The following is a 12,935-nucleotide window of genomic DNA, read 5'->3' as shown; positions in this document are numbered from 1 at the left end:
TAGCACCAGGAATTGAACCTGTGTCTTCACAACATTTTTTTTTAAACTTTTTTTTCTTTCCAGTTTTATTGAGATATAATTGACATACAGCACTGTATAAGTTTAAGGTGTGTGATGTAATGACTTGATTTACATATATTATGAAATGATTACCATAAGTTTATTAACATCCGTCATCTCCTATAAGATACAAGTAAAAGAAAAAAAAGTTTTTTCTTGAGATGAGAACTCTTAGGATCTACACTCAACAACTTTCAAATTTTGTGACTCTTAATCCCACAGGTGCTGCCCCAGTTTCCTCATCTGTATAGTGAGGGCACAAGCAAAATGAGTCAGAGCACAAGGACCTACTTTCTCCAGCTGCAAAGATGACCTTATGCTTCATCTCTACACTCCCTCAGGTGGGATCTGAATCCTCTGTCTCCTGCCTCACCTGGTTACAGTTCTGTAGGGCTTCACCCTCTGGGACCTCCTCTAGACCCATAGCCACAACATCAATAACAATGTCCTCCATTTTACGAATAAGGCCCAGAGAGAAACAAGATTTGCCCAAGATTCCACAGCAAGTATTCAGTGGAGCTCAGATTCCAACTCTGGAACACTAAGGGAGGGAGGACGTTGGGGTGATCCTGGCTGGGGACTTAACTGGTCTGTGGGTCTGTATGTTCAAACAGAAGGGTCCCCAGGAAGGTGAGAGGGCCATATGACCTTCCTGACCTTGCTTCTGGCCCCCAGCCCCTCCCTTCCCTGGCCAAGGCCAGGCCTGAGGGCGGTGGCCCCAGCCAGAGCTCTGTATGCCCTCTGGACACATCCGGAGCTTCCGAGAAAAGACCTTGCAGTGGCTGGTTTGGTACAGATCCTCCCAGGATTGGGCCCAGGGACAGCTGGTCTTCCTCCCAACCCCCAGCCACGCCAGTACAGCACCCCACCACCCCAGTGTGTCTCGAAGCCCCCCAGAGCTGGAGTCCTCCCTCCCCTTCAGCCCTTGGAAGCCACACCTTATAGCTCATCCCACACAAGCCCCAGCCCTGCCCTGGCTGCCCAGAAATCAACCTTTGCCCTGAGGAGGAGGTGACAGAAGAGGAACTTTCGCAAGAGAACAGAGGCCAACTGGGGTCCCCAGGTTGAGTGTCTTAAGCCAGAAGTATCAGTCTCCTGGGCTGTGCCCATAGGCCCCGCCCCTGCACGCACATGCATAGTTTAGTGTAAGACCGGGGCTGATGGAGGTGTCTGGGGAGGTGGAGGGAGGCACGGGCATCCTGACCCTGGAAGGGGATATCCCTGCATTAGAGTGACCACAACCCTGGATCTTAAAAGTAGCAATAACAACATGCTAGCCCTGGGGTCTAGGCATGCCTGGCACCAGGCTAGACACCAGATACTAAATCCATCCTTACATTTTACACAGGAGGAAACTGAGGCCCAGAGCATTGAGTGATGTCACCCAGGCAGTAACTGGACAGGCTGAGATTCAAAGCCGGGGCCGTGACTCTAGGCCTGAGATGTAGGAGTGCAGTGAGCCACACCCACCTCTCTCCGTGAGATCCCTGAGGGGATGTCTCCATCGCTGATGTGTCTCCACATCAACCCCCTTTGTGGGCAGATGGTATTTTCCAAAGATGGCCACTGTAACCTCTCCCTGCCCACGTGCTCTTCCTACAAATGACAATGACACTCCTCTCACCTAGGGGCGGGGTCTATGGAGAGAGCCAGTGACTACAGCAGAAGTGACATTATATGAATTCCAAAGCCACGTCCAATAAAAGATAATAAGGCTTCCACCTGGTTCCCTTGGGATACTCATTCTTGGAACCCAGCCACCATGCTACCAGGAAGCCCAGGCCACATGGAATGGTCACGGGTAGGTGTTCCAACTGAGGTCCCAGCTGACAGCCAGCATCGATTTCCAGACAAATGTGTGTGAAAGCCTTCTAGGTAACTCCAGGCCCTGTCATGGTCTGACTGCAACTGTTTGAGAAATCCTGAACAAGAACTGCCCTAGCTGAGCCCAGAGGCCCCCCAGAGCCATGAGAGATGATAACGCTTGGGGTGATTTGAGATGTCGCATAGATAACTGGGACACCCTCCATCCTCTCCCAGCTCACATACACCAGAGTCCAGCCAGAGCCTGCTACGCAGGTGGTGCTATTTCAAGTCACTAATTCACAAGCCATAGGCGCATGCGTGCACATACCCTACTATCAGCCTACTTAGGGACTCGAGGCCTCCCAATGGTACACAGAGAAGTCTATCAGGGCAAGGAAAGACTTGAGCATTCTGTCGTAACAGCCTTGTATTGTGTGTGGATGAAAGACAGACTGCAGAATCAACCCATGATGGACACTTGGCCTTAAACAACTGACCTCTGGGCTCTCCTGAGCCCTGACATTTTTTAAAAAAGCTTTATTGAGATATAATTCACATACTACAGCATTCACCTCTTTAAAGTATACAATCAATGGTTTTATCTACAGTTGTGTAGCTATCACTATAATTTTAAAACATTTAAAATCATTGCTTTCTTTCTCTATGGCTCTGTCTAGTCTGGACATGTCATATGAATGGAACCATACAATATGTGGTCTTTTGTGACTGGCTTCTTTCACTTAACACAATGTTCTCAAAGTTCATCCATATTGTATATACATCATACCTTTCTGTGGCTGAATAATATTCTGTTGTATGGAAAGACCACATTTTGTTTATCCTTCATCAGTTGATGGATCTTTGGGTTGTTTCCACTTTTTGGCTATTCTGAATCATGTTGCAATGAACATTCATGTACAAGTTTTTGTATGGATGTATGTTTTCATTTCCCTTTCCTAGGAGTGGAATTGCTGTGACCTGTGGCCTTTGTACTCCGCCCTTGGCCAGGGATCAGGTATCTTCTCCCCGCCCCCCCCACCCGCTCAGCAGGCCCAACTACCTCATCCTTCAGGTCTCCGAGAGGAAGCCTCGCTGACTCCTCTGGCTGAGTTGGGTCTTCTGAACAACCCTGCCTCAAACCTTTGCACTTTTCATACAGTAATATGATTGCCTGGGCCATGGTCTTGCCCCCAAGAGGTGAGCAGCGTGAGGGGAGGCACTCTCTGCTTGGGTTCACCACTATCCATCCCAGTGCCTGGCTCTCCTGCTCTGGAGCCAGGAGAGGAGAGGGATTCTGGGGGCCAGATCAATCAGAAAAGGCTTCCTGGAGGAAGAGGGGCTACAGCTGGGTCTAAGAATACCTCTAGATTGGTTTGCCCCACAGCTGGGCTGAGGGCTTTGAGGACTTTAGTTGGAAGCAAGATGAGAGTTTGGAGAAAAGAAGGATGGATGGAGGTCGGGGTGGGGGTGGGGGGGAGGCAGGCAGAGAACAAAGCCCAGAGCCCTGGGGCTGTTTAGCAGCCGCCCTCTAAGGCTGCAAAGTGCCTGTGACTCAGACGTGGAGGGAGGTTCGCAGGATGCAGCGTGAGTCTCCCAGTTAACCCTCACCTACCTAGAATGGAAAACCCACAACCCAAGTGTTCTGCGTTAACTCCCAGATTCCCAGTCTGTGAGCCCCGGGGCCAAGGGCTGTGGACGTGATCTTGAGATCCCCGAGCCAGCTCTGTCCCCCACAATCTGGTTAAATGAGGCTCCTTTGTCTGAGGCACTGGATAGGGGAGAGGGGCGGGGGGAGCGAGCACATAAATACTGCCGAGTGGCCTGCAGCACGAGCGCCCAGCGACAGACGAATTTCTTAAGAATTGGTGCCTCTTCTAGGGAAAAGAAGGCCACCGCCGAAGGGCGGACTCGGTGCGCTAAGGTCTCAAGGACCCGCTAGACGCCCTCCCGCTGACTAGCCCCAGGCACTGTTCGAACTGTGTTTATCTTATCGTCTCCGTCAGAGAAATAACGCTTGTGTCATCTTCCCAGTCCCTGGCGGTAACAAGAAAACGCTGAGCTCTTTTACTATCGGAAAAAAAAAAAAAGAAGAAGAAAACACAGCGATCCTAGTGCTGCCCGATACAGCCCAGAACCAAACCCCGTGGTATATCCCCCGAGGGCGCAGCGTTGAGCCGAACAGCCCTTGGGGTCGAGGCTGCAGAGGGCGCCCTAGGGCCTGGCAGGTCCGGGCCGACCCCACCCCTCGGATCCCGCGTCGGCAGCCCTGAGCACACAGTGCGGGCAACTCGGAGGTGCCAGCGGCTCGGGCGAGGCCAGCCTGGGGCGAGTGCGAACCAGCTGCGTTCCGATCCGCGGAATCCTAGCCTGGAACGTTCAGATCCTCGGATCCCGGCCTCGAACGTTCGGACACTCGGATCCCGGCCTCGAACATTCGGGGCCCCGAGGCACTGACAACCCGGAGTGCCTGGGCTCGCCAGCCGCGGGCGGCGGGCGGGCAGGATATCGTCCCCGCTCCGCCCGTGGGAGCGCTCGCCCCTCCAGGAAGCGCCCGCCTCGCCTCCCACTTCCCGCCCCACGCCCGCCCCCGCCCTCGGCCGAGGGAGGAGCCCGAGCAGCAGCCGCCGCCACTGCCCGCCCGGCCGGGGAGGAGGACTGGACCTCGAGCAGCTGCGAGCGCACGCGAGCTGGCCATGGCCGCGGGGGCAGCGCCCTGAGCCTGTCCCGCGCCCGCGGGCCCAGCCGAGCAGGGGAGCTCCCGGGGATGCCCCGGTGGCCCGGAGTGCGGGGAGCGGCAGCCGCGCGGTGAGGGTAGCGGGACCCGAGGTGAGTGGGGCCCCAAAGGGGCGGGCGGGGCGCCCTGGCGGGAGGGTTCAAGTTCGGCCTTGGGGCTCGGCTTCTGGTGCCAGTGGCGGCTTGGAAGGAAGCTGGGTTTCGCTTCGGGGGACTGCGGAACCCCAAGACCCCTCCCTCCACCCGCACTCACCCGGACTCCGGCGTTTGGGTGACTGAGCTCCGACCCGGCCACGCGGGGGCGCTCCGTCTTCGCCCCGACCGCGGGAGAACAGAGGGCAGGGTGCCGAGAGGACGGTGGCGCCGCCCGGGGTCCGAGCCCAGCGGTTTAGGGACCCTCCTACCTCCCCGGAGGCGCCTGGGGGCGTCAGGAAGGTGGAGCCCCGCCACCATCGCAGCTACGGAAGTGCTGAGTTCGGGCTGGCTCCGGGCAGGCGCGGGACCGGCTCCTCGCCCCCCGTGCCCTACTCCCAGCCCCCCAACCCCCTTGCGTCCCCGGCCCCAGAGAACTGCTAGAGCGTCAGCTCCCTGCGGGCGAAGGGGGAGCAAAAAGAGGGAGTGGAACTGGGCAGCTTCCCAGAAGTCGGAGTGTGTTTGCAAACTAGTTTTTTCTCAAACGCTATCTGGCACCTGTGTGTTTGGGGTGGGGGCGGGGAGGGGGAAGCATGGCCAAAGAGAGAGCAAGGCCCTTTCTTCCTTCCCGTTCCTCGTTACCCCGCAGAGCTGCTTCTCTGAAAAATAGAGGGTTCTTACTTTCCTCTTCCCATTTCATCCCCCAGCCTTGTTGGACAAGCCCCTTTGGGGAAGGGGCTGTGGTTTGCCCAAGGTGACAGGTGGCACTGGAACCCAGGGCTCTGTTAGCCAGGTGGAAGTTCTTCTTACTGTCTGGGACTCCCCCAGCCCTGTTATGTACTGGGTGAAGTGACAAGGGCAAAGGATCTGGGAGAATTAGCTGAGTGACCCTTTGTTTGTCTGCCCTTAGTTTTTGCTCCCCTAGGGGTGTGGGCTGTCACTGAGGGATGGGGGGCTTTTTCTGTTTCTTGGAGCACCCACAACTTCAGTAATTGGGGAGAGGAGCCAAGCTGTAACCTTCGGCAGCTGCACAGCCCTAATGGAGAGCTTGGGAGACCTGGGTCTGAACGCCTACCCAGCAGTGGGCCCCTGGCCTAGACCTTCCTCCCCTCCGAGCCTCCAGGTTCTCATCTGTAAAATGGGCTAATTGTCCAGGGCCTGTGCATATGGAGGCTGGGTGCAAACATAAAAAGTGGTTTTATTGCAGTTCCTCTGGTATGGAGCCCAGTGAGTGCTGGGACTGTCCCAGGCATGTGACATAGCTGGCCGGAGTGGGAGGGGTCACCCAGGCAGTTTTCTCCATGGAAAGAACTATGGGCTAAGAATGTGGACACTTGAGTTCTCCTGGCCCTCTGCCGTGTCCTGTTTGGGTGCCTTGTCACTCCTAGGGCTTAAGGGCGTTTCCATTGGTAAAATGAAGCAAAATTTGACACAATCCAGTTTACAGGGCTGCTGGGAGACTGGAACCTGGGCCAGGGGGCAGGTGTTCTGCAAAGTTGGGTGCACTGGTGGTCATGGGACCTCCCTCCCAGAGGCCACAAGAATTAAAAATCCAGGGACGTAAGAAGAGGGTCGGAGCTAGAGCCTCAGTTTATGTATCTATAAAGTAGTGAGAGCAATACTCTGTACATCTTTATAATCTTTTAGGGTAGTTGTGTAGTTCTTTAAAGGTAGTTGTGAGGATTAAATTAGACAACAAAGGGCTTGTGCACCAGCGCTGTGACTGGTGCCCGATAAGCACTCAGTTAATGTTAACCATCGTTGTCATTATTCATGGGAATATTAGTAAGCCTGATGTGGGTTACTGCTTTAGGATTCCTTCTGGGATTTCCTCAGGCCAGCTCGCTTCTCTCTCTCCCACTTCCTTCCCGGAGAGAGGAGCCTCAGGATCCAAATGTTGGACTTCCGGGCTGTTCCAGGGGCAGGCAGAGTCCTGAGCAGGGAGGCGCCGCTAGGCCGAAGGGAACACCATGGGGGATGGTAGATCCAGTGGGGTGGTCCCGTTTCCCCCACCTTGGGCTGGCCTCGCAGGGCTCTAAGGGGTGATGGAAAACAGAAGAGCATTCTCTAGGAATTCCCGCAGGAGCAAGGTTGCCAGGCAAAGTCCCCTACTGTGAAGCCCTCAGCCAGGGCCGGGGTCCCATCTGCCTGATGCTCTCCTCTCCTCTAACCCTTGCAGGGGCTGTTGAGTCAGGGCAGTCACTTCAGGAATCCACCTCCCTCCAGCTGGGAGAATATGGCCTCAGAGAGGGGGCAGGATTCCTCCCCTCCTGCCAGGTCCCCTGCAGGACACAGGGTGGGCTCCTTGGAAGCCAGGAGGCCAGGTCACCGTAGGGTCTTGGCAGGCAGCAACTGGAGAAGACGATCATGTCCCACCCATGCTGTCCAGAAATAGGGTATGGGGTCCCAAGGGGATTCATGGCTTCCTGAGGTCCTACAGGGCCTGAGGAATGAGCGGGGGTCCGAGGCACCTCCTGGCTCCCAGCCAGGTGTCCTCTCCCTTCCTTGGGCCACCCGGCCTCTGCTCTGTGGTGGCGTCAAGAGGGCTGTGCTGGCCCATGTCCTGGAGTGTTTCTCCACTAGCCCTGTCCACACGTGCCTCCAGAGCCTGAGATGAAACTAGACTAGACGCTGATCCCTCGCTCGCTAGCACATCACCTTGCTTAATTTTTCTCAAGGCATTAGCTGCTCTCTCCCATCATCTGATTTATTCAAGTATGTGTCAGTTTGTTCTCTGCCCTCCTCCCCAGGGGGTCAGCTCCAGGAATGGCAAGGGCATCCTGTGTCCATCTTGTTCAGGGCTTTTTCCCTGCACTAACTGGCTTAATGGCTGAGTCCACCCCTCCTTGTAGCCTCCTGTTGAATGGGTCTGTGATGTTGGGTGATGGAGCCTAGAAGAATCATGAGCTCACCCTTTGGGGTTTCCGGAGGAATCTCTGTCTCACCATACTGAGTGCTGGGGCACTGTCAGAGGGCAGCGATGGAGGAGGGGCAAGTACTGGCCTGGGGGAAGGGAAAGTCGTAAGTCTGGGAGAAGGTGGGATTCTCCCGGCACTGAAGCTCTGGGGGAGGTGGTCATGGTGGCTGCTGACCTGGTTGGGGTGTCACCTGCTGCCGTTGCCTGCAGGACCAGAGGTCTGGGGTGTGCTGGGGAGAGTTACCCATCCCCCAGGTGACCTGGGCCAAGTCTCTTAACAACTCGGACCTCGGTTTCTTCATCTAGAAAATGGGGAGCTTTAGACCAGAAGCTAGCTGTTCCCTTGCTTTCTTCATGTGGTTCTTTTTTTTTTTTTAATTTATTTATTTTTATTTATTTATTTTTGGCTGAGTTGGGTCTTCGCTGCTGAGCACGGGCTTTCTCTAGTTGCGGTGAGCGGTGGCTACTCTTCGTTGCGGTGAACGGGCTTCTCATTGCCGTGGCTTCTCTTGTTGCGGAGCACGGGCTCTAGGCACGTGGGCTTCAGTAGTTGTGACACATGGACTCAGTAGTAGTGGCTCACGGGCTCTAGAGCGCAGGCTCAGTAGTTGTGGTGCACAGGCTTAGTTGCTCCGCGGCATGTGGGATCTTCCCAGACCAGGGCTCGAACCCGTGTCCCCTGCAGTGGCAGGCGGATTCTTAACCACTGCGCCACCAGGGAAGCCCCTTTCATGTGGTTCTTAAGGCAGCTGTGAAAGGGGTTATAAACCAAAGAGGGCTTTGCCCAGTTGGCGTGATTCCTCTTCCACATGTGGCTTCGGGTCCCTGCCTTCCAGAAAGGTTTCCCTCACCATGCAACCATCTATTCGTCACTGAACAAATATGTTTTGTTTTGTTTTGTTTTAATAGCGTAATATATCAAGGGTTTATTTACTATTTTAGGTAGAGCCACAGATTTGTTTATTCATAGACTTAAAAATTTTTACTTTATATTAGAGTATAGTTGATTTACAGTTTGTGTTAGTTTCAGGTGCATAGCAAAATGATTCAGTTATACATATACAAATATCCATTCTATTTTTAAAAATAAATTTATTTATCTTATTTATTTTTGGCTGTGTTGGGTCTTTGTTGCTGTGCGTGGGCTTTCTCTAGTTGCAGCGAGCGGGGGCTGCTCTGTTGCGGTGTGCGTGCTTCTCATTGCGGTGGCTTCTCTTGTTGCGGAGCGCGGGCTCTAGGCACGCGGGCTTCAGTAGTTGTGGCACGTGGGCTCAGTAGTTGTGGCTCACAGGCTCTAGAGCGCAGGTTCAGTAGTTGTGGCGCATGGGCTTAGTTGCTCCGCGACATGTGGGATCTTCCCAGACCAGAACTCGAACCTGTGTCCCCTGCATTGGCAGATGGATCCTTAACCACTGCTCCACCAGGGAAGTCCCATGTATCCATTCTTTCTCAGATTCTTTTCTCATATAGATTATTACAGAATATTGAGTTCCCTGTGCTATACAGTAGGTCCTTGTTGATTATCTGTTTTATATATAGTAGTGTATATATAACCATAAGTTTGGTAACCATAAGTTTGATTTCAAAGTCTCTTTCTGTTTTGTAAATAAGTGAGTCTGTTTCTGTTTTGTAAATAAGTTCATTTGTATCATTTTTTTATATTCCACATATAAGTGATATCATATAATACTTGTCTTTCTCTGTCTGACTTACTTCATTTGGTATGATAATCTCTAGGTCCATCCATGTTGCTGCAAATGGCATTATTTCATTCCTTTTTATGGCTCAGTAATATTCCATTGTATATATGTACCACATCTTCTTAATCCATTCCTCTGTTGATGGACATTTAAGTTGCTTCCATGTCTTGGCTGTTGTAAATAGTGCTGCAGTTAACACTGAGGGGCATGTATCTTTTCAAAGTATGGTTTTCTCTGGTTATTTGCCCAGGAGTGGGATTTCTGGATCATATGGGCTCTAGAGCGCAAGCTCAGTAGTTGCGGCACATGGGCAGCTTAGTTGCTCTGCGGCATGTGGGATCTCCCTGGACCAGGGCTTGAACCCCTGTCCCCTGCATTGGTAGGAGGATTCTAAACCACTGCGCCACCAGGGAAGCCCAGCAACACTTATTGAAGAGACTGTCTTTCCCCATTATGTATTCTTGCCTCCTTTGTTGTAGATTAATTGACCGTAGCTGCATGGGTTTATTTCTGGGCTTTCCATCCTGTTCCATTGATCTATAAGTCTGTCTTTGTGCCAGTAACATACTGTTGTGTTTTTTTTTAATATTTATTTATTTATTTGGCTGCGCCGGGTCTTAGTTGTGTCACACGGGATCTTTTAGTTGTGGCATGCAGGATCTTTAGTTGAGGCATGCGGTGATCTTTTTAGATGTGACATGAGGGATCTTTTAGTTGTGGCATGTGAACTCTTAGTTGCAGCATGTGGGATCTTGTTCCCTGACCGGGGATCAAACCCAGGCCCCCTGCACTGGGAGCATGGAGTCTTAGCCACTGGACCACCGGGGAAGTCCCAGTAATATGCTTACTGTAGCTTTATGGTATAGTCTGAAGTCAGGGAGCCTGGTTGCTCCAGCGCCATTTTTCTTAAGATTGCTTTGGCTATTCAGGGTCTTTCGTGTTTCCATAGAAAATTTAAGATTTTTTGTTCTAGATCTACAAAAAAATGCCATTGGTAATTTGATAGGGATTATATTCAATCTGTAGATTACCTTGGGCAGTATAGTCACTTTGATAATATTGATTCTTCCAATCCAAGAACATGTTATATATCTTTCCATCTGTTTGTGTCATCTTTGATTTTTTTCATCAGCATCTTATGGTTTTTGGAGTACAGGTCTTTTGCCTCCTTAGGTAGGTTTATTCCCAGATATTTTATTCTTTGACACGGTGGTAAATGGGATTGTTTCCTTAATTTCTCTTTCTGATCTTTCATTGTTAGTGTATAGAAATGCAACAGATTTCTGTGTATTAATTTTGTATCCTGCAACTTTACTGAATTCATTGACAAGCTCTAGTAGTTTTCTGGTAGCTTCTTTAGGATTTTCTATGTATAGTATCGTGTCATCTGCAAACAGTGACAGTTTTACTTCTTCTTTTCCAATTTGGATTCCTTTTCTTTCTGTTTCTTCTCTGATTACCGTGGCTAGGACTTCCAATACTATGTTCAGTAAAAGTGGTGAGAGTGGAATCCTTGTCCTGTTCCTGATCTTAGAGGAAATGCTTTCAGCTTTTCATCGTTGAGTATGATGTTAGCTGTGAGTTTGTCATATATGGCCTTTATTATGTTGAAGTATGTTCTCTCTATGCCCAGTTTCTGGAGAGTTTTTATTTTTTATCATAAACGGGTGTTGAATTTTGTCAAAAGCTTTTCCTGCATCTATTGAGATGATCATATGGTTTTTATTCTTCAGTTTGTTAACGTGGTGCATCACACTGATCGATTTGCATATATTGAAGAATCCTTGCATCCCTGAGATAAATCCCACTTGATCATGGTGTATGGTCCTTTTAATGTGTTGTTGGATTTGGTTTGCTAGTATTTTGTTGAGGATTTTTGTGTCTATCTTCATCAGTGATATTGGCCTGTAATTTTCTTTTTTTGTGGTATCTTTGTCTGATTTTGGTATTAGGGTTGTAGCGGCCTCATAGAATGAGTTTGGGAGTGTTCCTTCCTCTGCAATTTTTTGAAATAGTTTCAGAAGGATAGGTGTTAACTCTTTGCTAAATGTTTGATAGAATTTGCCCGTGAAGCCATCTGGCCCTGGACTTTTGTTTGTTGGGAGTTTTTAAATCACAGTTTTTAAATCACTTTTTCAATTTAAGTACCTGTGATTGGTCTGTTCATATTTTCTATTTCTTCCTGTTTCAGTTTTGGGAAATTGTACCTTTCTAAGAATTTGTCCATTTCTTCTAAGCTGTCCATTTTATTGGCATATAGTTGCTTGTAGTAGTCTCTTACGATCCTTTGTATTTCTTTGGCATCCGTTGTAACTTCTCCTTTTTCATTTCTAATTTTATTGATTTGAGCCCTCTCCCTTTTTTTTCTTAATGAGTCTGGCTAAAGGTTTTTCAATTTTGTTTATCTTTTCAAAGAACCAGCTTTTAGTTTCGCTGATCTTTTCTATTGTTTTCTTCATCTCTATTTCATTTATTTCTGCTCTGATCTTTGTGATTTCTTTCCTTCCAACTTTGGGTGTTGCTTGTTCTTCTTTCTCTAGTTGCTTTAGGTGTAAGTTGAGGTTGGTTATTTGGGATTTTTCTTGTTTTCTGAGATAAGATTGTATTGCTATAAAATTCCCTCTTAGAACTGCTTTTGCTGAGTCCCATAGGTTTTGTATCATTGTGTTTTTGTTTTCATTTGTCTCTAGCTATTTTTTAATTTCCTCTTTGATTTCTTCAGTGATCCATTGGTTGTTTAGTAGCATATTGTTTAGCCTCCATGTGTCTGTGTTTTTTACAGTTTTTTCTTGTAATTGATTTTTTAAAATTAATTAATTATTTTATTTTATTTTTGGCTGCATTGGGTCTTCGTTGCTGAGCGGTGGCTACTCTTTGTTGTCATGTGCGGGCTTCTCACTGCGGTGGCTTCTCTTGTTGCAGAGCATGGGCTCTAGGTGTGCGGGCTTCAGTAGTTGTGGCACGCAGGCTCAGTAGTTGTGGCTCGCGGCCTCTAGAGTGCAGGCTCAGTAGTTGTGGCACACAGGCTTAGTTGCTCCACGGCATGTGGGATCTTCCCGGACCAGGGCTCGAACCCGTGTCCCCTGCATTGGCAGGCAGATTCTTAACCACTTCGTCACCAGGGAAGCCCCTGAGATTGTTTTCGTAGGTCTTTTTTCTTCCCTTCCTCTTTTATTCTCTTGTGATTTGATGACTATCTTTAGTGTTGTGTTTCTTTTTTGTATGTATATCTACTGTAGATTTTTGGTTTGTGGTTACCATGAGGTTTTTTTGGGGTTTTTTTTGTGGTACGCGGGCCTCTCACTGTTGTGGCCTCTCCCGTTGCACAGCACAGGCTCCGGACGCGCAGGCACGGGCCCAGCCGCTCCGCGGTATGTGGGATCTTCCTGGACCGGGGCACGAACCCACGTCCCCTGCATCGGCAGGCAGACTCTCAACCACTGCGCCACCAGGGAAGCCCTACCATGAGGTTTTGATATAGCTGTCTGTGTATATACAAGATTATTTTAAGTTGCTGGTCTCTTAATTTCAAATGCATTTCCAGTATCCTGCATTTGTATTCTCCTCTTCTCTTGATTGCTGGTTTT

General features: G+C 50.0%; 1 protein-coding gene across 1 annotated transcript in view; it reads left to right on the top strand.

Annotated features, from left to right (window-relative positions):
* Positions 1–4,477: 4,477 nt before the first annotated feature.
* CPNE2 (copine 2) overlaps positions 4,478–12,935 on the top strand; it is a 51,962-nt gene continuing 43,504 nt past the window's right edge. Inside the window, exon 1 of the mRNA XM_029238380.1 lies at positions 4,478–4,692. The gene's annotated coding sequence lies outside the window, so the exon portion shown is untranslated. The remainder of the gene's footprint in view (positions 4,693–12,935) is intronic.

Source organism: Monodon monoceros, unplaced genomic scaffold (genome assembly GCF_005190385.1).
Source record: "Monodon monoceros isolate NGI ecotype Baffin Bay Population unplaced genomic scaffold, NGI_Narwhal_1 Super_Scaffold_10, whole genome shotgun sequence".
NCBI classification, from domain to species: Eukaryota; Metazoa; Chordata; class Mammalia; order Artiodactyla; family Monodontidae; genus Monodon; species Monodon monoceros.
Note: the sequence above shows the minus strand (reverse complement) of the source record. Positions and strands in the feature narration are given on the sequence as shown.